The sequence below is a fragment of the Plectrocnemia conspersa genome, unplaced genomic scaffold, assembly GCF_051122295.1.
Source record: "Plectrocnemia conspersa isolate PC_06_02 unplaced genomic scaffold, ASM5112229v1 ptg000014l, whole genome shotgun sequence".
Taxonomy (NCBI): Eukaryota; Metazoa; Arthropoda; class Insecta; order Trichoptera; family Polycentropodidae; genus Plectrocnemia; species Plectrocnemia conspersa.
Genome location: NW_028277178.1, coordinates 30,773,512 through 30,798,467, shown reverse-complemented (window position 1 = coordinate 30,798,467; position 24,956 = coordinate 30,773,512). Strand labels below are relative to the sequence as shown.

Genomic DNA, 24,956 nt, shown 5'->3' with positions numbered 1-24,956 from the left:
TTTACTGCCAAGCTAATTTAAGTGATTGCACACGGTTGTAAGGTGGTGTTATCATTTCCTGTTTGCGAGCTTTCACAAAGTGCTTGCAACAAGCTTGCAACTTACGTTTCCCCGTTAAAGCTCTACGCCACTCTCTTCACTTAACCTCTATATATATTATTTTCACGTCAGACTCATAAATTTCAATTATCTACTGTTTCGCTCGCTTTTGCGCCCATGCACGTTTAAAAGGTGTTATTATAGATTTTCTCCATTTTAAATAATGTTTTTCACATTTACGACTTTAATAGATTATTTTATTACGTGTATATACATATAATATATATTTAGCGATATCCGTATTATCTAGGATGATCGGTATTTGCCGTATTAAATTTAAATCAACCCAACGTAATAAGAAAAATGTTTTTATAGCTCTCTCACACTTGAGATACTTAGTTAAATATAGTACATACCCACGTACGTTTATTTCACTAATTTTATCGAGCAAAAAAAGTTCAAAGTGCCATCATATATTTGCCGAAGCGAGGGACGCAACACTTAAGTTTTGAATAGGTCTGATTTTACTCGTATAATTTTTGTCCTATTTTCCATACTCGCCGTTTGCGGAAAACTCAATTTAAAACTTTTCCTCCAATTTTACCAATTACATGCGTTCTACGTAATGTAATTCTTTCGGCAATTGTAGAATTTCCCGCATCGAAAAACAAATTTAAATTCTACAGCGTATACTTGCGGATAAAGGTATACATTGGGAGTTCTATGGCACTTTAAAAAGTTTGAATTATCAATAATTTAAGATTTTAGAATGCCCGAATAATTTTCAATACATTTTCGACTATTGTTGAAGATTTTGATAATAAAATAAATTTACTTTTATTAATTCTTTTTCGATAGCAATTCATTTATATACGCTTCTATTTTGGCATTTTTTTATAAATGTTAAAATAAAATACATTTAAAATAAGTAACTTGCGAGTAATACAATTCATGCGGAATTAAAGTTTTAAATATATTAAAATTATTTTGCAGAAATAAAGTTTGTATTTATGACTATCATAATAACTAAATTTTCTATTAAAAGTAGATCTATATATAATATTTCTATATTTACAAAATACAACAATATTCAAGCATATAATATAAATATTATTATTTCAAACTAAACCTTTTAAAAATAAAAATTAAACAATTGGATGAAATATTTAACACTTTAAATTAAACAGTGTATTTTTTATATACATTTATAACTGTCAGTGCAAAGATCTGCAAACATCTTATTGCAGATCTTTACAGAAAAAATCTCGAAAAATTATGGTTAGTTTTTGACTCAAACAAACACAATTCAAGAAGTCTTTTCAAATAAAAAATTGTTTTGCTGTGAATTTGCTAAAGGTTCTAACAAATCGATTACTTTAGCAAATTTTAGCCACTGTTACTTTAGCAAATTTTAATAAATAATATATAAATATGTAATTAATATAACATCAGTAACTGTGTCCTAAATAACCTACATTAATGACAAAAAAATATTTGATGTTTTAAATATGACGTATTTTGTTTCAAATTGAATATAAAGCCTTAAGTAATATTATGAATTTTAATATATATTATTATGTGGCGGCCAACACGTGTCACACAGATAGAAAATGACACCATCGAAGAGCCGGAAATTAAATGGATAATAAATGTAAATTGTGAATGAGCAAAATTTATTTCATAAAGCCTTGATCAGATTCGCCTTTAACAGAAATATCTCAGAAATTAAAAAAGATTTTTAACAAACTTCTTTACTTAATATGTTTAATGTAGTAGTAGAATAAAACCATTGTTTTACTATTTTAACTTATCTTCAGTACGTTGACGTACAAATTAGTTGGTCACTTTTAGCCCTTTGTTACGTTGCTTATCTTTAAGCGTTATTAATATTCTAACACGTGTAAGAGCATACACTCGAATTAGTTACGAGCTCGCAAGCACTGTTGTGTGGTTTTCATTGTAAGGAGGGCGTTAGCCTGACTAAATGGCATTTTTGCATTGTGCCGAGGCGCTTCAGCGTTTAAGGGGTCGTTTGCGTGATCAGAAAGGGTTGTAACCGAATAGGAAACGAGCAGATTCTTTGGTGTGGTAGGCGTCGCTAACTGTTTCGGTGGATGAACACAACTGTATCAAGATGCCTGCCAGCTTAAAACCCAGATCCGGCCCTGCGAACTACTCATGCCTTGCCGCACATACACACACGATTGAAATTTGTGATAAGAATATGCTTCGGAGGCGGTGCGGATGATAACAATGAATTTATCGTTGAAACACGTGCTCAATATGATATAAACGGAATAGTCTCAAATGCATGGAAAGGCAACAAATGCTTGACTTTAGTTTTTAGTAGACTAGAATAGCAAATTTGTATCTTAAATTTTTTAATTTTAATATTTTATACTTAATGTTTCTCAGAAAAAAGTTTAAATTTCGTAATTATTTTTTAACCATGATATTCATATTTAATTGAAATTGTGTAATTTAATTTTTTTGATACCATGTAATGTGCCTTTATCGACCAGTGATAAAGTCACACCACTTATTATGTAAACTAATACACAGTAGTGGTAAATACAGTAGAGTCCAAGTTTATCAAACAAGTTTTTGCACGCAGGCAAGATTACGTAATTAACGTGGTGGCTTAGTAGTATTAAATGTATAAATATAATGTCTCTTTAAAATATGTGAGCACGTCTAAAAGCGAATCTCATTTTTATGTCTGTATTATTTAGCTCTTTAGAATATTATTTTACCCAATTAGGACATATTGTCAAGCTTCACCTCTCTAATATACGCCTCCTTTAATTAAACATGAGTATGACTTCCAGGTGTTTTTTATAGTTAAAAGCATTGGTGATGCTTCCTGATAGCCACTTAAAGTATAGCAAATAAAGATAACTAAATAATAAACGAGACAATGCGTATTGTCTCAAAGAGTACAGTATATTGTTTAGTGGTAAAAACGGTTATAGAATACTACAGAGTGTTTATTTGTAAATTTCTTTTAATTAAATGATGCTTTTTAGTGAGAGTTCGCTAAATTATAAAAAAAATAATATATTGATAACAATTATAGTAATACAGGAAATATATAACCACTATTACATCAGACTCTGATTTTAAAACTATAGGGATCACAGACATGTTTGCACTAATATATTTTTAAAATTTTGTAAATATATATATTATTTAAATTATCTGGCAATAAAAAATATGTGTTTTAACAAAAAAATGTTATAAATTAATAAAACACAAGTTTACTTTGAAGTACTCTGAAAACATTGATTTAATGATTTTATAAATTAACTTAAAATATATAAATTAATTAAATTAATATTTTTTGCACTGTGAAGTGAAAAAAATATTTGTTAAAAAAAGTTTGATATTTTTAACTGCAAAAGCAGAACTAACACTTTTTGTTTAAGAAATAACAAGATAATAAATATTATTTTTTAATTCGATGCTACTAAAAATGTTTGATTTTGGTTTTGGGTTTTCTTGCATAATGAATGTTAGTATCGCAATATATAAACATTAAATAGGTGTCATTGTCTAAAGGTTAAAGGTTACGGATAAATCAAAGTGGTTTAGCTGATCTTCAAGTTATTAGCCTGAAGTAGAATAGTCACAATAGATTATTGCTGTAAATCTAAATTCGTGCAAACCATTTTATATATTTTATGCGAGCAGCTTTAACTAATGATAACCGTCTATTGTCATATTGCATGTGTGTATCTCTATAAAGTGAAAAATTTTAAATGAGTATATTATCTAGTGGCTATAAAGTCCTTTCCCGCGAATAAATTAAAATTTAGCATGGAAAAGCCATATTATTTTTTAACTTTTCTAACGCATTTTAATAGGTACAATTAGATTTTCCAGGGCTGATAAATAATTGTTGCGTTTGACTATATTCTTCATAAGCTGATTCTTTTTTTCTAAGGTTTCTCAAAAAATCATTGTTTACATTATAAAACAAATGTGGCAATCTCTACTTCTAAGGGTTTTCATGAGATGATTTTTTTAAGTGCAGTTATATATAATTCCATACAAAAGTGGTAAATAAAATATAAACAGATTTTTCACAAATATCTTGTATGATATAATTTTAATGATCAAAACAAAGGCAGAGTATAAAAATAATCTTAAAAATTGTCACTTAGAAAAATAACATCTTTTCATATTTAACTAAATTTATAATTTGCTAAGAGCTTAAGTAAATTACAAATTCATTTAAAATTTTATACTATATAATGGATTTTTTAAATAATACGTTTAGATGCCATTAGATCAGACGCAATTCAAGATATTTTATAAACGACAAGAATAACACTAGTAAAAACACGCGCTACTAGGAAAAAAATATTGTGCCCCGACTAGCCCTACGGAGGGCCTCGCTCCGTGGATGCAGCACAAAGGTACAGTCTCAGATGCCTTAAATTAGGCGGAGTCTTCTTCGGACAAAATCATAAAAAATAGCATAATTCTGTCATGCTAACCTGCTATAAGGTTTTAAAGAGCGGCATGATACACCCAGGGCCTTAAGAAACACTATAGTCAGGGCAAAAATGATAAAGTTTGTCATCTTCTTTACTGTGATCGACGACCCATGATCAATTTTACGGTTTGGTTCAAAATTGTTTTTATCCCTTATATCTGGCAAAAAGAGGAGAGTTTTATAAAGCACTTAGAAACGCATAACAGCTAAAAAATATGTTTTTAAGGTTTCATCATACACATTTACCCACCTTAAATATCTATTCTAAAATGGTTGCGAAAAACGTAATGTTTGTCAAAAGATCGCCATACAAATAATAATTCATATTTTTAAGTAGTAATATTTTAAAATAAATTTCAAACTTCACGCGTTAAAAGCAACACACAACATGTAACGATCGCATGTAACGAATTAAATACTACAACCAGCAACGTAGTTTATATTACTTGGTTGTTGTAAAATAATTTTCTAATGTATACTAATATGACTAAACTGAGGCTTGTATCATTTTATGTTTTTAAAATGCTTCTACATATAATATATGCAAGTGGTCCAATAAATGTACATATTTTATATTAAATAATCATAACATCAATAATGAAGTTAACCTATTTTAACTGTATATTCTATTAAGGATTTAACATTGACAGACTAAAATTTAAGCATTTGCTTATCAGCAATATTTGCTAAAGAACATCAGCAAATATAAGAACCAAATTATAATATTATCCAATATTATATTTTTTTTAATTTTAATGCGATTTTTAAACTATATCGATACATGCATTTCAATGTATATCTATTATTAATAAAAAAATGTGCCTCATATTTGCTTATTTTTCTCTACCTACGCGTTATTAGGGAAGTTCAAAGAAATAGTAGATGCTAACATCTACATATATGTATAATGAAAATTAATTAATTCAGTCTGTGTAAGTATGTATCATGTTATGGTACTTAAGAACAGCAACTGTGTTCGAGTTGCTAAATTCCGTCGAAGGCGGGGAAAATTTTAACAAGGCGCTTTAGGAAAATAGATCAGAAAAGTTTTCGACAAAATATAGCGTTATTTGTGAGAACGCGTCACAAATAACTAAAATATCGTCTCGGGTGGAATGCGATAAGGAATAAATTGGAAGCAGAAAAGTCCACGAAGGAAACTTTACTTGTGCCGGAATACTGAAACAAGTCTCGCGGGACGCCGGCGCTGATAAATAAGTACTTATTGGAACTTTCGACAGACGTGTTGCGTCTGAAATGTGGCCTTTCAGATCTTTCACACAATAAATATCCCGGAACTGTCGTCGGAAACTGTTGTGGCGTTTATTTAACGAAAGACACTTCTAATCGCACCCGAAGAGAGGAAAACTTTTTCAAAACGCCAAATATGAATAATCGACCGCACAGATGTAGTTTTGGCGTCGAGTGTGATACAAAAGTTATTTTTTTCTCCGTTCAAACAACAATAGGCATTCGAAAAACTTCCCTGTAACTTTTGCTCTTGCAGAAATTATATAAAGGGTCTTCTCATTGTTGTTGTCGACGATTGTGTTCGTGTTTTGAAACATTGTCGAGTGAACGCGTAAAGGTTCAACGAAAACTTCGCACCGTATTTTAAACTCTATACTATAAAATAATTATAAAATAATAAAAATATGAAACCAAAAATGTTTTGAGATTTAATTAAACGTGCAACAGTATACACTGATTTTGCATTTAATTAGTTTATTCTATAAGGTCTTGTAAATATTATGTTACTTATTTAAAAGAAGCCTCTAGTGGAAGAGTTCCTACATTTTATTTTTCTTTATCCAAGTGCCTAGTTGCTAGCAGAAAAAAAAGGAAAGAAAAATATGTAATAAATAAATTGCATATTATCCAAAAAAATAGATTCCACTTAAGTTTTATTTTTAATATCAATATTGTATGATTCAATTGATTTGATATTTTTACTACTACCCTTTTTGCAATAAAATCGACTATAAAAAGATTATACCAGAATATAATTTAATACTGAATTTACTTATTAGTGAAATTTTTTATGTAAACAATTACCTAATTATATAAGTAGAAATATATTTTTGTTTATATTATTGATAATATACAATTAAAATTTAATAAAAAAAAATATACAAAAATAAAGTTTTTTACTTAAAAAATTCGTTATTATATAATATATTATTTAAAACACAGCATATCCGAAAAATATTTTAATGGTATTACTACGATATTTTTAAATAATATTTGTAGTATAAACATTATTCTTTAGTGGTATTAGCTATTATTATAAACTAAAACTATTTACCATTAACTAATATATACTTAATGGACAAGAAAATGAAGCGCCCTGTACCGAATAATAGCAGTATAATAATCTAGTCCGGATTCAAGTAATTTAAAATACTACTTAAAAGTTTATAGTTTGAAGAATGTTGTTAAACTCAGTAAAATTTCGAACTTCATTTAACACGCGTCAAAAACAATAAACTCGTATTTATTATTGTCAATATTTAATCCATTAAAACAATCCTTAAATATTTATACTCGAGCGTATTATACGTAGATATCGCAAAAATATGTCCCCTGTTTTCAGAACTTGTTCAATTCATTTTTGTCGAGAGCTTCCACTCTCGTGCTTTCATAATCTGAATCTCTTTTTTATTTTATCTTTCATCTGGCTCGATTATTTTTCTCTTTTTCCTTGAGTCAAAGTTTGGTTATTATCATTTAATATATTTGAAGGTAGAGTTTAATAATGTATTTATAAATTATATCTTTGTATTCAATGTACATTTAAAACGAATTAATGCTTCAATGTATAGTGATCGAATACGTAATATAGTTTAATAGTGTTTTTTCTTTTTAATTTTCCCCACCCTCTATGTCGTAAAGGGGTCTTATTGAGTCGATGAGGGAGAAACGAAACAAGCAAAGTTGTAAGGGTTCCGATTGGAAAACAGAGTCGTAAACCGGTTTGATTACAGCGATCGGATATACTTATTTTCATTAAGGTTTAAAATTATAGGCTTAGTGCTCTAACGGGGCTAAAATCAATAGTCTGTCGCCCCCTTCAAATTTGCTCGACTCGGTTTTTTGAAGTATCCTTCATTGGTGACTTGAAAAAGTGGATTCTTGTTGTCATGGAAGTGAAGGGTCCACCCCACAGCGCTGGAGAGTTTTCTTCCTCCGCGTAATGTAAAACACGGAGGAATCGAAAAGGCCGAATACGATGAAAGATGATAAAGCAACCTTTTATCCATTGAATTGATAAATTGAAACGGGAAAATGAAGCTGTATCACTTTAATTAAAAAATTATTAAATTTTTCAAAATCGATTTAAAGAAAAGATTTCTGACAAATTGGTTTCTTTGTAGTATTTCCTTATGTCCTAATAAAGGGACACTTTGAAGTGAGTATGTAGAAAAATACGGAATCTAATTTGTAGAATTTGTGTTTAAAGAACATAAAAATAAGTCTGTTTCGTATTATTTTTCAGATGCGTTCTATTGTATATATCGCATTTATTTATTGAAATAATTAGCTGTAAGAAATATTATAAAAGAGCTATTTACAAAAAAAAATATCTAAAACATCACTGTGCAGTAAAATAATATATCTGTACCAAGCAGATTGCGAAAAATTATTACATTTTTCGCTGTACTATGAAAAATTCTAGAATTAAAATAATGAAGCATAAATTTTTTTTTCACCGAACGATTGCTAAATCTATACATATTTTCGAGTTACAAAAGTTATTCGTTATGCGTTTCCTTTTAATAAAAAAATACTGCGATATCATCAAGTTTGCCTCTAGATGATAATAAAAAATAATAGTATACAATTTTTACAAAATATCGAATAAAAAATAAATTATATTTAACTCCAATTTTTGGTAAAAATATGTTATCCCATTGCGTCGCCTTTTTGGGACACGAGATTTTTTTTATGAAATGTATGTATCATAAATATTATTTTCATCTAAAAAATAATATTTTATGGTACACTCCTTAAACAGAAATAAATTTCAAGGGCAAAACTATTTGCTTAGGTAAACATAAATACCATCTAATCAAAAGAAATCGAAACATCCGCGGTTTATAGCACATCAATTAACAAAGTTTTTTCACCTAATATTATATATAAATATATATATTAATTATGCAAAATTAAAAAATAATAATAATATAGTAATCAAAGAACTTTCAAGAAATAGCATCCATTAACTTACAAACATTTTTACCGGGTGTTTGTTATTTTAATATTTCCTCACCATTTGGAAAACCGCACTAATTCACAGATTAAGAAACCAGGGAAAAAAAGCTACAATTAGGATAAATTATCGCCCTATTAATGTATTGCCGACTTTAAGTAGAATATAAAAAGAAAATAGTACTGTTCTTAAAAGAATAAATACGTATTTTTCATTCCTAATATTTTATGCAAATTGAAAATGGTTGCATGGTTACAAACCAGTTATTTATAATTTAATAATATGTATGTTTAAATGCTTCTATAATATTTTGTATCAACGATTTCTAAAATATATCTATTTATAATATAATATATATATTAATTTGCACTCACCAAATTTTTCGGCGTCCTTTTTCTGCTTACAACTGGCACAAACACATTTATTTTTATAATCACACTTATAAACTGCACTATATCCTGATTTATATTTATTTTTTTTATTTACACTTTTTTTTTACACATTTCACAAATTCCGCACATGTATGCTGTATCGCTCCTTATTTCATGTGCAGAACAAACACGACACTTTCTTCTCACATATTTCTCCGCAATTTAAAATTTTATTGGCTAATGATTTTTCAGCTTAACCTCAAACATTTCTAGTGGATCGACAGCACAGGCACGACCAAATGTTGTAAAGACCGGTGAAATGTCTTTAAAATCGATATATTTCACTGAATTCTGCATCCATCCTTTAGTCTTACTCAAAAGAAAGTCTTTAAATTTAATTTTACTGTTACGATTCAAATTTTTATTGACACTGAACAAAATAAACAATACGCATTGAAATAAATAAAAACTAACCGTTTTTGTTTATTCAATTGTTTTTTGAAATTTTATTTGGTAACTAGGTAGTGATCGGCCCTATCAACGGTTTTTAAATATTTGTTATACTCCATTATATATTGAAGCTTATACATTGTAAGGTTGGTCGTTCTGTTTTTTTTTATCCGTGTCTATCATCTGGCTGTAATGAAAAGTAGATATCATTCTGAAATCTCTTTTCTTATATGTTTTATAAATTTGGATAAGCGTTTTACCTTTTCTGGCATGTTTCATTTGTATGGGCCTTAATTTTATATGTTTGAGCTTCTAGCAGACGCTATTTTTCTGAATCGTTCCACAAAGTCCTGCTGCAAAATTTCAGTTCACTTACTGTCACATCGTTCCATTGTTCGTTTTTTTCTATATTTGTATTTGTGAGATGTTTTCCGATGATATAAATTTGATTCCGAAACTATGATTTCAAACAAATCATCGCTAATATATAAATTTGCCACTTCTTTGATGCTTTCACTTTTGTTGGGAAAAACTTCTACTCCTGGAATACGTTCAAAATCTTGATTATTCCTTGTTGGATCTAATTCACTCGATTCTTCTAAGATATCACTATCATACTCACCATCGCTGGATGACAATAAATTCATCACACGCGGTCTATGCTAATGTACACTTGAATTATAATCACTTTTGCACGTATCACTATGTTCACAATCACTTGAGGCGTTGGACAACGCGTCTTTAAAATTTCCCAAAAAGGTTTTATCTGTAAACATTTTATATGTATATCCCTAATTAAGACATAATATATATTTATTTCAGATGTTGATAGTGGTTCCAGCAAGAAAAATGCGGAGTTGCAGCTGTCTTTCTAAGTCGACCGGCAGGATATAAGTTACTAACCGAACGACCAGTTATAAAGGGTAATATTTCGTTACTTTTTAAAAATAAATTCGACGCGAATACAGTAGTTACGTCATAATTTTTTTGATTACTATCTGAGCAATTTTTTGTTGATTTTGCTACGGTGCCGTAAGCAAATAGGTAAAACTAATTTTATATTTTGATTCCGAATTTTATATTTGTGATTTTAACACATCAATGGTGCTTAATTAGTGGTTTGCACAAATGTTTTAAGTAAACAGTAGGCTTATGAATAAATATTACATATTAAACAATCATTTCATACTTGATAAAAGCTAAATTTATATTATTTTTTTTTTAATATATATTTTTTATCTTAAAATGTATATATTTGTCATACTTAGATTTTAGTTCATACTATATTTTCAAATTTATTGTTTTAAAATATCACAGCCACCCAGATTAAAAATAATCTAAATTTAAAGTAAGGCGAGATAAAGGGTGACTCATCTTAATTTTTTTATGTTTATTATTGTTTGTACATTAGGGAAACCTAGCAAGCTATGACAATACAATTTTAGATAAAAAAATTATATAAAAAGTAAATAAAATTTGTGTAATTTGTTAATCAAACTGTCATGTCATACCGTGTCAAAAGTTATTTTATATAGTATATATTACTAAATGGCTCGTTTTCTTTTTTTATTTATGTATGCTTATACATAAATAAAAATACGTGAAGACCGAATCGTCATAGATTTGTTTCTCTTTTTAATTTAAAAAATAAATTTAGCTAATATAGCTGATTGTTGAAACACAAATTTAAACAGAATATAAAATAAAATACTAGAATATTATAATTAATTTCTTATTGCATAAAGGTGTTTCTTTATTCCATTGAAGAAACTCACTACATTTCATTTTTTTTCTGATTATCCTAAAAATATTATTATACAAATACACGCCTATGTAAAATATTCCCCTAGCCGTATTCGTTTTCATTAACCTATCTATTCTTAAATTATCTCTATATCTGTTATTACATCCATGAACATCTTAAATTTCTTAATAAATTAAAATACTTCGGTAGCATATTATTTATAACATATATAAATACTTAAATTAAATATAATTAAAAACTACTATTATTGCCCTATTTTGTAATTTTTGCAACATCGTCTTATCTATTTTATTAGGAATATATAGTATTAAAATACAATAATTAAAGTGAAGCAATATAATATTATTGTAAATTTTTTTGTATATATTATATGTACCTAATATATTACTCTACTGTTTTTTATGAGTGTGTAACTACAGTATTTCTTAAAATTTATTTTGTAACTATAATTATTCCAAAATGTTTTATATTTTATTTATATAGTATAATTTCTACCTATTTTTATAATATTATCCAGCATATATTTATAGCTAATCAACATACATTTAGTTTAGGTACATTATTTCTTAACAATCTTTCTATTATAATCATTCATTATTTAATTTATACACAACTTCTTTAACACACCTATACAATTAATTTAGGAGTTCATCTGCAAACATATGTATTTTATATTTTCTCCTTTATTAAAAACAACAATGATCCCAATTTGGACCCCTGTGGTACACCGTGAGATATTACTTTCTCTTTGGAATAAAAATAATTGATTTTAACATTTTGCTATCTGTTTTTTTAAATAATTATTAACCCATATCAAAACTAGTTCATTTATACAAATAATATATAAAAATTTCTTTACCTTTATACTTCTGTCTCTTGTTTTAAAAGCTCTCTTAAAATCATAGAAAACTGCTCTAATGGTTTTATTTGTATCTTTGGACAACAACCAATCATGTATCACTACTTGTAATGCAGTTTCTGTGGAATGTTTCTCTCTAAATCTCGATTGTTATTTCACACAGATTGTTTTGTTAAATAAAAAATAATCGAGATACATTTTCATCAGTAAATATATATTTTTACCAGTAAAAATATAAATTATCATGGAGGTGCTAGTACAATTATATGATTTCAACTTTTCTATATGTAGTAATATATATATATATTTACATACTTATCATTATTTATTTACATCTGATGTATAAATATTACAGTGAATGTGTAATTTTTTGTAGTGATATTTTCACTAGTAAAGTCCAAATACATTTTCACCAGTAGGTATAGACGCAAATATGCTGCTCTAACATGTATATAAAGCTTAGTTTGACAGTTGTGAAACGTAAATTTGCTATTCAAACCCAAACCTAATTTAATAAAAGTTCTAACGTTTAGTCCAAAATACAAACTTATCACTCAGGGGAAAATAAGCAGAAGAATAAGTTTAGACAGAAATCGCATCTCACATATTGCACCATAGTCTGTCTGCATTTCGATATTACACTATTACTTACTGATGTTACTATGGACTTCTAATATAAGAGGGCTGATCAAAATATATTTAAACCGAATTTTGGGCAATAGGAGAGCGCTTCACTTCTTCTCGGAAGGCAATAAAATCATGTCGGCACCGTCGTAGTGGGAACGTTCGGTAACAAGCGTTCCCACTGCATCACTTAATAAAATATTATTTTCACAATTATTTGTTATCGCCAATCCGCCCCTGACAACGATTCACCGGTCATGCATTTTGCAATGCAAAAATGACGTTTGCATCTGACAGCGGTAATGTCAATCGTCGGTAGTCGACGTTTGCCGATTGTGCCCGAGTGTTTCCGAACACCAACAGACCGACAAGTGGTCTTCAGTTGCGCTCCGGCCGCCCGTGGCGTTGGTTATCGTCGCTCGAACCGAATCATCGTACTGTCGAAAACTTCGTCGAGATCGTCGTGTCCGACGAATCTGTGCTAGTTTCGTTTTCAATAGCGTAACGAAAACTATTTCGATCGCTGGACATCAGTCGCCCGACTGCGAACTACCTACTTTGTGTTGAATTGCTTAAAAATACGCTAATTGGTTACGCTATCAATCGGCAAGGTTAGTTAGTGAGTTGGAGGTTATAATCTTGTTTGTATGTTTTGAATGTCTCGTGCTATAAACTCATAACAACGTACGGACTAATACTTGAGGAAATTCAGGGTAAGCATATTTTCATTTTTGTATATGATGTCATCGTATTAGTATTGTTATTTCTATGAATTTTAAATGGGGAAATATTTTATACAGGTCTATGTATTATACATACAAATACTATTCTTATCGTAATGTATTCATTCGATAGAAAGTACTCATATTTACTTTATACATTATAATATAAATATATTTCATTACACAACAATGTTTGAACAGAGCACAAATGTCTAAATGCTAGCTTGCGAGAATCGCATTTACGTGCGTTTCTCAGTATATTTTATGGCAAATAATGATACGTATAGCATTATAAGAATACATATATTGTACTCCGCTCGAGTACATACTGGGTTATTTTATATTTTCGCAGAAGGACCTGTGCCAAAAAACCGGTTTCGAGCGAATTCCTTGCGCATCCTTCGAACTTGAGATATACTATATAATATAAGCTTATATGTGCGATAAATATATTAAATATAACATTTCCACTTAAATTACATAATGTTCCGTTGTACCTGCGTAACAAAATATTGAGAAACTCCATTGATCGTATCGGAAAATCCGACGCGTGACGAACCAGTTATACCAGTTTCTTCGTTTGAAAAAATATCCTATACCGCAAAATTATCATACTTAGTGCGAATCTATTTATAAATTCCTTATCGTTCATCCTTAAAGTCCACTCGCGTTGGTTAATCGCTCAAAGTTTGCGACTTTATAATCGTCCCTTTGCGAAAAACTTTAGAAACGTCCGCAGAATAAAATTAAAATGAAATAACAAAGCCGATTCAACGAGAGTTTCCAACCTAGACGTGATGGTAATTTAATTTCAAAATCTTTAATAATTCACAGGTGCTCTATTTAACACGTTTATATTTCATATTTTCCGTTGATATTTATGAATTGCTCAAAATTATATATATAATATAAATCTACTTATTTGTATATATTCATTTAAAAAATTTTGTCTTGAATATATTTTTTTCAACACTTTTCTTTAACAATATTTAAAAATCAGTTTTCAGTATATTTTTATCATTTATTATGCTTAAATACGCAAAAATCTGTGTATTTTAAAAAAATTGAGCGAATTATTTTGCTCAAACATTTTTTGCAATAAAGATTGAATTTTGTAATAGCTTTTCTTTATAAATGATTTATTAATTTATCCATATTTTTTTTAATAATTAAATTTTAACTATAAAAATATGTATACAATAATTTCATATACTAAATAAATTACTTATTTTAAATAAAAATATTAAGTTTAAAAAAGAATACATAATTGTTTTTGCACTAACATGTTAAACTTAGTTAAAATTAAATTAATGACAGTCAAACTTAAGCTTAAGAATATATATAAAAAATGCTAAGATATAGCTAATGCTACTTTTTAATTAATTAAAATTTAAACATAAAATAGAAATACATATTTATAGCAATATGTAGCAATTATTTTAAAAATATTATAAAAAACATGTTTTAAAACCAATGACAATGACAATTGTATGTTTTTTTAAATTCCATAAATGTTTTTATAGCAACATACACAATTTTTATTAAATGCCAGAAAAAATAAGCATGTTTTTAATTAGTATATTATTAAGTAATTTTTTATAGCAAATAAGCTAATTGTCATTTTAAAAAAAATAAAATTTAAATCTAGAAAATTAATACGCATTTTTTTTGTTGCAACATGTACCGTTTTTTTTAAATATGTAACCAACTACATATGCTAAAATACTACTAGTGACAGTTTGTAATTAGTAGATAGTTCTATATATTTAATAAATTATTTATTTCTGTTAAGAAAGAAAAATCAATTCAAGCTAATATTTGTCTTTGTAGCATTTACAAACATGCTAAGATAAAACTAATGTCAATTTATAAATAGTATATAGATTAGTATGTTTATTTTTGTAATAATAATAATATTTAAATTTTATTACAGAAAGTTTACAAAAAAATATTTTTATGGAAAAATGTAGCGCTTGATTTGAAAAAATATAAAAAATAATCAATGCTAGTTTATAAATAGTATGATTTTATATATTGAATAAGTTATTTATCTTTATTTTTTGGTCAAATTTATGCAAAAAATACAAATACACATTAGTTTTTGTAGCAACATATCACAATTTAAGAAAAATAAAAATGCTATGATAAGACGTATGTCAGTTTTTAATTAGTGTATATAATAATTTAATTATTATCTTAATATAAAGCCTAAGTCAATTTTTGTCGTAATTTGTAACACTTATTTTTTTTTTATAAAAAAATATGTTGAAAATTAATAAACAGCTTATCAATAGTATATATTATATTTTCATATAATAAGTTAATTATCTTTGTAATTAAAATTAAAGATCAAATTTAAGCCTAGAAAAGTAAAACATTTTAATTTTTATAACATGGCATATCTTTTTTTTTTTTATTTTTTTATTTTATTAACATAATTCCGCATGAGTATAAGATTACTCATTCTACGGTTACATTTAGTTTACAGTTTCATGTCTACATACACATATACATACATCCATACATATGCATATACACATATAAATGTACAAACAATAAACATATATATACATTTTTTTTTTTTTTTTTTTTAAAGTTCTATGAATTTTTTTAAAAAATAATTTTTAATTTCTTTAAAGTTATTTTTGATTGATGCTGGTAAATCATTATATGTTTTGAAAGCTATATATTTTAGAGAATTTGTTCCAAACTTTACAGAAAATGGTTGAGGGATGTGTAGATCATATGCAGATCTAATTTCATATTTGTGTAATTCTTTTCTAATATTAAATTTTGTATTTATAATTGATTTTCCCTCTAACATTTTTTTTGTTATAATTATTAATTCATATTTTGGAAGGATAGTTATAGGTAAAATTTTTGTTTTTATATATATGTCTTTAGTGTGAGTGTCAAACGGTAAATTCAATAATTTTTTTATGGCACTATTTTGAATCACCTGAAGTGATTTTATTTTAAACTTACTTGTAAACCCCCAGACGCAAGACATATATGTTAGATGACTATGAATGTGGGAAAAATAAATGCTTAATCTAGTTTTATATGATAAAATATTTTGAAACCTGTATAAAATTTTTGACATTGGTAAAATTTTTTTTATTATATAATCAATATGATTATAAAAATTTAAATTTTTATCTAACAGCAGACCTAAGAATCTTATATTATCACTTTTTTTAATTAGAGAGTTATTTACATTAAGAGAAATGTTAACATCATCATTAAATATCATATAATTTGTTTTTTTTTTCATTAATTGTTAATTTGTTTAGTCTCATCCATTCATTAATATGGATCAAATCATTCTGCATGTTGTTTTGCATGTCTTTATATGTTTTAGAGTTATATATTAACACTGTATCATCAGCATACAGTTGAATCCTTCCTGTAAGTTTACATAGAGTTAAATCATTAATGTACAAATTAAATAGTAATGGACCTAAAATAGAACCCTGTGGAATTCCACATTTGACCACCTCATATTCACTTTGGATACCATTTATTACTACTACTTGTTGTCTATTATTTAAATAGCTTCTTAATAAATATAGTGTTGGTCCAACTATTCCAATATGGTTTAATTTCTTTAATAATATGTTATGATCTACTGTATCAAAAGCTTTTTTTAAATCTATAAATATTGCTGAAGTTTTATTTTTATCATTAAGGTGTTGTTGTATTTCATTAATTAAATCAAAAGCAGCGTATTTTGTATTGGATTTGCTTCTAAATCCATATTGTAAATGAGATAAAAAATGTATACTTTTTAAAAATTCATTAATTCTGTTAGCTATAATTGATTCAAATATTTTTGATATGATTGGTAGAATAGATATAGGGCGATAATTATTAGTGTTATTTTTATCATCATCTTTATATATTGGAATTATTTTTGCAATTTTTAGGGACTCAGGGAATCTTTCCTCTTTTAAGCATTTATTGAATAATTTTGTTAATATCGGAGCAATAAGACTGTTAATTGATTTAATTGTTTTGACTGTAATACCCTCAAATTTATTATCTAATTTTAAATCATACAGAAAAAAATGTAATATGCTTAGCTAAAACTAGTGACATAGTTAGTTATTTATCTTTTTATAGAAAAAAATATAGAAAAAATAAACATGCTAAAATAAAACTCGTAATCAGTATATAATTTAATATATAAAATAAGTTAAGTTTAAAGATAAAATAATCAAATCTAAGCCTAGAAAAGTAGCAAGGTGTCACACTTAGTATTTAAAAATATATAAAATAATATAGCATAAAAATAAACATGCTGAGATAAAATTAAACATAGTTTTTAATCAGCGTATGTTTTCATACATTAAATAAGTTATTTATCTTTGTACATATAATTTAATATAACCCCAACAAAGTAATTCGTGTATGTTTTTGTGCAATTTCTACGTATCACACTTACATAAAACGGACAATATGAGATACAGGAGTTATTATTATTTTATATATTTTATATATGGTATTATTTTATATATTTTAGTGGCGCGACGATCAATTCCGTATTTATATATATATAATGTTTTCCTTAAACCTAATCTCGCTAACCACAATTACACAACATTTTTAATTATCAAATCAGCCAATCATTATTATAATTATTGCGATTTGTTATAGTCCGTTTCTCGGTAATTCTGCAATATTTGATATATACAATTTAGTCGTTCTATTGCGTTACAATAATTACAATTATTTTTGGCGCATTGTAGCAATTTTTACTTTCATCATTCACTTTGATTTCTCTTTTTATTAAGCACGCAACCATATACCGCAGACGAAAAAAGTATGAAATGATTATTTGTACAGGAATAACATAAATCATAAATGGGCAAATAAGTTCATATGATATTAATAAACCTAATTATTATTCAGTGCGTTGGCCGTTCATACCTGGTTCAACGCACCTACCGTATATACTCCAGAATATATTATTCATGTATGTGAAGTCAATGCCCATATCGGGTTAGTTGTGGACTTATTCTTGTAGTTGGAAAAAACTGTTTCATATTATACTTCTGTGTTACCGACCTAACTGACCTGTTACGCTAGCTGGTTCGCTAATTAAAAGGCAGAGGCGTCTAACAAACGAGAGGTTTTGCACAAAGCCGAAACAAACTAACAAAGCACACGAGAATGATATGTATTTTTTGTAGTTGAAAAAATAGGAAGAGGCTTTAATTGTTATGGATTACGTGGGATGAAATAGCATGCTATCTTTTTAACTATAATTATGAATTAATAATGTGGGACTGATCGCGATAATAAATCATACATAAGCTAATATATAAATAATATGACTGTAATAACAACTGTTATACGGATGTTGTTGATCTCGCGCTCGTGTAAAAACTAGTGTTGCCACGTGCTCTCAACGATATGCTTGTAAGATCATACTAATATTTATTATAAACTCATTGGTTATTAGGGGAGATGATTTATTTTTATTTATTTAAAATAATAGATTCACCACAATATAAAATCTGACTAAATTTTTGTTGTTAGATAAAATAAAATAGATATTTTTTTATACAGCTTGTTATGCCAATTAATAATATTTATCAAAAATATTTGTATAATTTTTGCCGCTTTATTTATTAAAGTTTAAAAAGTTAAATTATACATAATAAGAGAGATCGGCGGACGAGACCCTGCTGGTCGTCGTCTTAGCAAAAATATTTCTTTGATGGCAAAAATACTATCAAAACTAAATGTTTATGAATAGTAAAAACAAGTTTAATTTATATTGAAAATGTGAATAAAAGTAATGTATTTTGTGCTTTGTAATCACTCCAGGAATTTATTATTTATATGGTTTATACAACATTTTAGGCATGAAACAAATAACAGGAAAATTTCTGCATAATTGCTGAATTATAAAGAAATTCTTAAGCTATTTTAAAATTAAATCGTTGATGACACAGAAATTCCCTGATGATTCATAATATGTGATGAATCATGTGTGCATGGTTATGAAGCATCATATAGGACCAAATGTAAAAAAAGCACGTTAAGTTTGTTCATTTTAGGGACAATGTTTTGTAAGCATAGACATAATCAAGGCAAAATCGCCATTCCAAAAATGTTTTTTTTTTATTTAAAGAAACATTAATATGCTTACTGTATCTGTTAAAAACTGCATCAAAAGAGACTTGTCGTTGTTATTGTAGTATTTTATTTACAGCCCATTTTATTTACATAAGCTATGCTTTACTTCATTATAAATCCTTGCTTGTTCATAAACAGGAGTTAATATAAGTATTGATTAAAAAATACATTTGCTGAGTGTTCTATACATATAAAATCATATATGAAATTAATTAAGGTAAATTGATACGTTGCTGTATAATCAAGTTCCATGCGTTATTGCTGATTCAATATATATATTATGAACAGTATGCTATTTATTATTTCATCCACCGTATAAAATGCGATTCTTATCATAGCTTATAATTTTACATTTCATATGAATGATAAGATTACAAATATTATACAATGCACTATCCTGTGTAAGGAGATTAAACTCACACTCTCCCATCATATATCGAATTTCGTTCCACTACACGCTCTGGTAGTCGGTATAAAGTGTGTCCATTACTAAATCGAAACCAAAGGAACTTGCAAGAGTTCCAGAAAGATAATTATTTTTTAATATCTCATATAAATATAAAAAATAATCTGTTTATATCATCAGTTGTGTGACCATTACCAAAACGAAAACAAAGAGATTATTTTTTAATGTAATATATTTCTAAATTACATAATAATAATTTACGGACAATTAACGTTAATCAGTTTAATATTTTTCTGATGAGGGTTCACAACACCGCATATAAATTCCAATGTGCTTTTGGCACCCCACTTTCTTTTGCAAATCGAAATAAATTGCAAGACGGTGAAATAAATATCAATTACTCGGCTTTTAAAAGGGGAGGGGGTGCAGTTGAAAGCATTGTTTATTATATGACTCAAACGTTTATTAAGTTTATCTCAAAAGATTAAATATGATTTTCACCAAAAAAAAAATACATATATTAGTTTGACTCTTCCATAAGCTCAGTAGGGGTGAGATACGGAATAATGGATGATTCTCGGTGACATGCGATCATTTTGCATGCGAGCATGATATATTGTTTAGCCAGGGTGCGTTACCGCAGCGAATGCAAAGTTTCCTACATAAATTTCAATATTCGACCTGCGAGCTTTTTTTTTCAACGCCGAAGCTTTCACACTAGCCGTAGACGATTTTCACGGGGATGTTTTTCGCCCGGCTGAAACAACACATCCATTATAATGTTTGCGCTAAAAACTTTCGATGCCACCCTCTGCTCCAAAAACCACCCCTTTCGACGTTCGCGCCCGTTTTCGCCATTCACGGTGCAATTTAAATTGCTCACGGTAGATTAAGCAATTTTCGAATGATATCGAACTCTCTCTAGGTTTTATTACTGAATAAATCTTACACTTTGTATATCTGATTTATGTGTGTTGTGAATTTCTGGGCGAGATGATTAATGTTATGATTCTCTCTCAAGTATTGAGTTTTTACCACAGTTACATTCAACTTTTTTCAGAGCAAGTACTTTAAAATCTGATTTTAAAGTTTGCTTTTTATTTAATTGATAAATTGCAAAATACAATTAGTTCTTACAGTATTGTCTGCGTCGTATATTCTTCAAGTAATCTCTGAATATCGCGTTAAAGTTCAGACAGGCGGTACTATGGTGTTCCAACTCGAAAGTAAAATCGGTCTGTGTTTAAGGGAAGTGCTTCACATATGCGATGCTTTGGGGGCAGAAACAGACTATATCACTGTCTGTTAATTATCGCTGGAGTTTTAGCAACACTTTCACTGGGCACATGTAATTCTGCTAGGCACATTTCACCGACTCGTATATTTATATAAACACTGATTGTCCTAAGGTTAATTTTTAAATAGTCCCAATCCGCCCAAATAGACGATCGGCGCATAAGCTTCACTAACGCCGCCATGACAAATAACTGTTTTTTTAATACGTTTATTTCAATAACATAAATAATTTTACAATATAGTAATTATATAATAATACCATTATTATGTTTACATCTATAAAATAAAATGGTAATAATTATTTTTAGAAAAAATATAAAAAAAAATGATATATTAAATGATAATTTAAGTAGATTTGGAACCATTGATATGTTGTCTATAGACTTTAAATCAATATGTGCTTTGGCATTTTGTGCTTGTATTTAAATTTACGGTTGTTTTTATCGTAGTCACGAGATTAGTGGGCGAGTGTGGTTTAGCGAAATATTTTTTTAAGCAATTAGTTTTAATAGGCTTTTAACTAGCTCAAATTTAACCGATAAAATAAAAAAAAATAAACTTACATCTTATAATCTTTTGTTGTAACCCGACAGGCATAAGTCCAAAAATACAATTAAGTATTAAAAATCTATTATATCTTATACAACAATCGAATTTTTATAAATAAAATTTAGTGTGCTGTGATCACTAGAACTCGTGTCCTCTGTGTTATCAGTCCATTGCCATATAAATTACGCTATTCTGGATTTAAATAAAATATTGACAATTGACGAGAATCTAAGGAAATAGAAATATTAATTTAATGCCTCGTTAAGCGGCATTAAATTAATTTGGCGTTGAAGGTAAAATGTTTTGACACCATCGAATATGGCCTTAAAGGCAATACCGGAAAATTTCTAGATGTTTCAAAATTATCTATGGTCGTCTTTAGCGCTTTATTGACCCAAAACAGTTTCATTTTGAATCAAATAATTTAATATTGCAGAATAACAAACGTCTTCTATTTGTTTTTTGCTCAGTCATAGCAGATTTGGGAAAGTCATTTTTTTTAAAAAAGAGTGAAATATTAGAATAGCCAATAGTTTTTTAACAATTGAAACTTTTTGATGAATCTTCTTTATAGCATAATAAGTATTTTAAAAAATAAATAAATCAAACCAGCTTATTCACCCAGCTTCTCTTAGGATGTATTCAAACTTATCTTTTATTCGTCATAAAAAAATATTTACCATGTTATTACAAATTGATTTTAATACTGTGCTATATATAATAGATACAATATTTTATTTATCTTATATTCGCGTATTTCAGTAGCATGTAATTAATCGTCAGCATAACGTTGTTCAGATTCATTAGCGGTTTAATTTGCATATATTGGAGTAGCACTGTTCAACTCAACTTTTAATTTAAACTTTTAAATAGCACAGCTAATCTAAAAATGGCATATGTAAATGTAATTTTTGTGAGTTCTTGTGATAGACGAACATATGTTTTTTTTTGTTTTATAGTATAAATTTATAAGATAAAAATACACAGCAGCTAAAATTTATATTCGAAAAAATCTTTGTAATAGTAATTATTTTACTTTTAATAAAGCAGTTAAATAATACAAATTATTATTATATCATATATATGTTTTCGAAGTTCGAATAAAAATAAAAAACGTTAGCGTCTTTGTCTCATAACTTTAATCATATTTTTTTTCCTCTAGGAAAATAAAAAAAAAAAATTTCTGCGGCAGCAAAAAATTTTTGTTTATTTAGGGATGCTGTCTCTTCGGACATTTTTGTTCGAAGAAAGATAGTCCTTTTCAAATGAGGCCGTCCGGTGATGTAACGTTTTGAGGTTATCTTTGGATTTTTAACCTTTAATGGGTCACACCACCAGCCAAAAATAGAGCTTTATGTATTTTTGTAAGCGCAGGCTCTCTCAGCAACGCAGGCTATTTAATCTTAAATGATTTTTAAAGGCACAACTAGCCATAAACTAAAGCCTGACTTTTATGTCTGTCTTAGATCAAGCTGTTTCTCAGGTTTTGAAAATCTGCTTGGACGATGACTCAACTTTTATCTCACTAACTCGCCGAGACATTGAAATTCTGTAATTTTGTCAGTGTGACATATATCGGCCGCCATACTACTACTGACTTTTTTATTTAGAAGTTAATGAACTGTTAATAAAAAACTATGATAATTATGAACCTTAAGATTTATATTGTTGTATTGAATACAATTATCTAATATATACATACATATGTATGTACATATATACTAGCAATATAAAATATTTTTATTTTATTCTTCGTAAAGTACTAACCACCAGACCGGAAATTCTATGAATTAGTGACATCTATATAATCAATTATAAATTATTATGTTTAATATAATTTATAATCAATAGATGTCACAGCTGGGGATAATTTTTATTAATAGCGTATTTTTTATAAATAAAAATTCTTCTGCCATGTCTCAATCCCGCGGTTTCTGAGTTAACAGCCCTGAGGATAATGCTATTACAACCTTATATATTTGTTGATATTTTGGCGATTAGGCAGTGACGGATTAGCACAGATTAGTCACCACAAAATATTTATTGTGTTAGTTCGTGTACCGAAGTAGTAGTCCGAGTCCGGGTTTGTACCGTGTAATATACACCATTGTGTGTGTAAATCCACTCCGCACATTGGAGGGCGTAGTTGAAATACAACTTTCTTGTAGATAGTTGTTAGATTTAAAGGGTATAATTCGAGTGACTTTGGAAACGTATGTTGCATTATATATTTATATTGAAACGTCGCCAAATAAATGCCAGATTGTGTAGCCAGTGTGCCACCAAACTCGTGGTTTAGATCAGCTTAATAATTTTGCTTTTACAATATATATGAGCAATAAAATAAATAAATAAAGCCATTAATATAATATTTAATATTTCACTCGCGATCAACTTCATGCATTACACACGAAATTGCGTGTTTGTTATATTAATGCGGTAATATCACGACTGACCACGCCTCTGCAAACAATTAGTAAAATGTGACTTAAACCCTTTCTAAACTATTAATTAACCGAAATAAAATGCACATAATTTATTAATACAAATTTAATGTTAAAATCAATATGTTGTATACTACACCTTGATACTTAGCCATAATCAAGTTACGTTACTATTTTGCTATTAATATAACATATTAATATACCGTTACATCCACAGGAGCTATAGTTTGTTGCGCAAATTGGTCAAAGCTTGTGTATCAACAGTGTAGCTAAACTACACACATATCCAAGCGATTGATTAATTTTGCATGTATAATTTTGAAATTAGATATTTATGAACGTACCAATTCCGTCATCCATAAATATAATTAGCCAGGGTGAATCAAATGAAATATGCCAGTTGAAAGTTCAGCGGTTCATTTTCATGAAGCGATATAACCTGAGTAGTTTTAAAAAGCGATGACATCTTTTTTTTTAATAAAAATAAATTAATAATAATTTGTTATTAAAATCGATAGTCGATAGCTGTTTTAATTCATCTGGAGCATATGAGATAATTCTAAAATAAATATGTTCACC

General features: G+C 27.9%; 1 protein-coding gene across 8 annotated transcripts in view; it reads left to right on the top strand.

Moving 5' to 3' along the window:
• Nucleotides 1-13,196: 13,196 nt before the first annotated feature.
• Nucleotides 13,197-24,956, top strand: part of Tl (toll like receptor) — a 207,913-nt gene continuing 196,153 nt past the window's right edge. For 6 of the 8 annotated variants that reach the window (XM_088203123.1, XM_088203125.1, XM_088203121.1 and 3 more), the window contains exon 1: nucleotides 13,197-13,529. The gene's annotated coding sequence lies outside the window, so the exon portion shown is untranslated. The remainder of the gene's footprint in view (nucleotides 13,530-24,956) is intronic. The other 2 variants (XM_088203126.1, XM_088203124.1) reach the window with 1 other exon arrangement.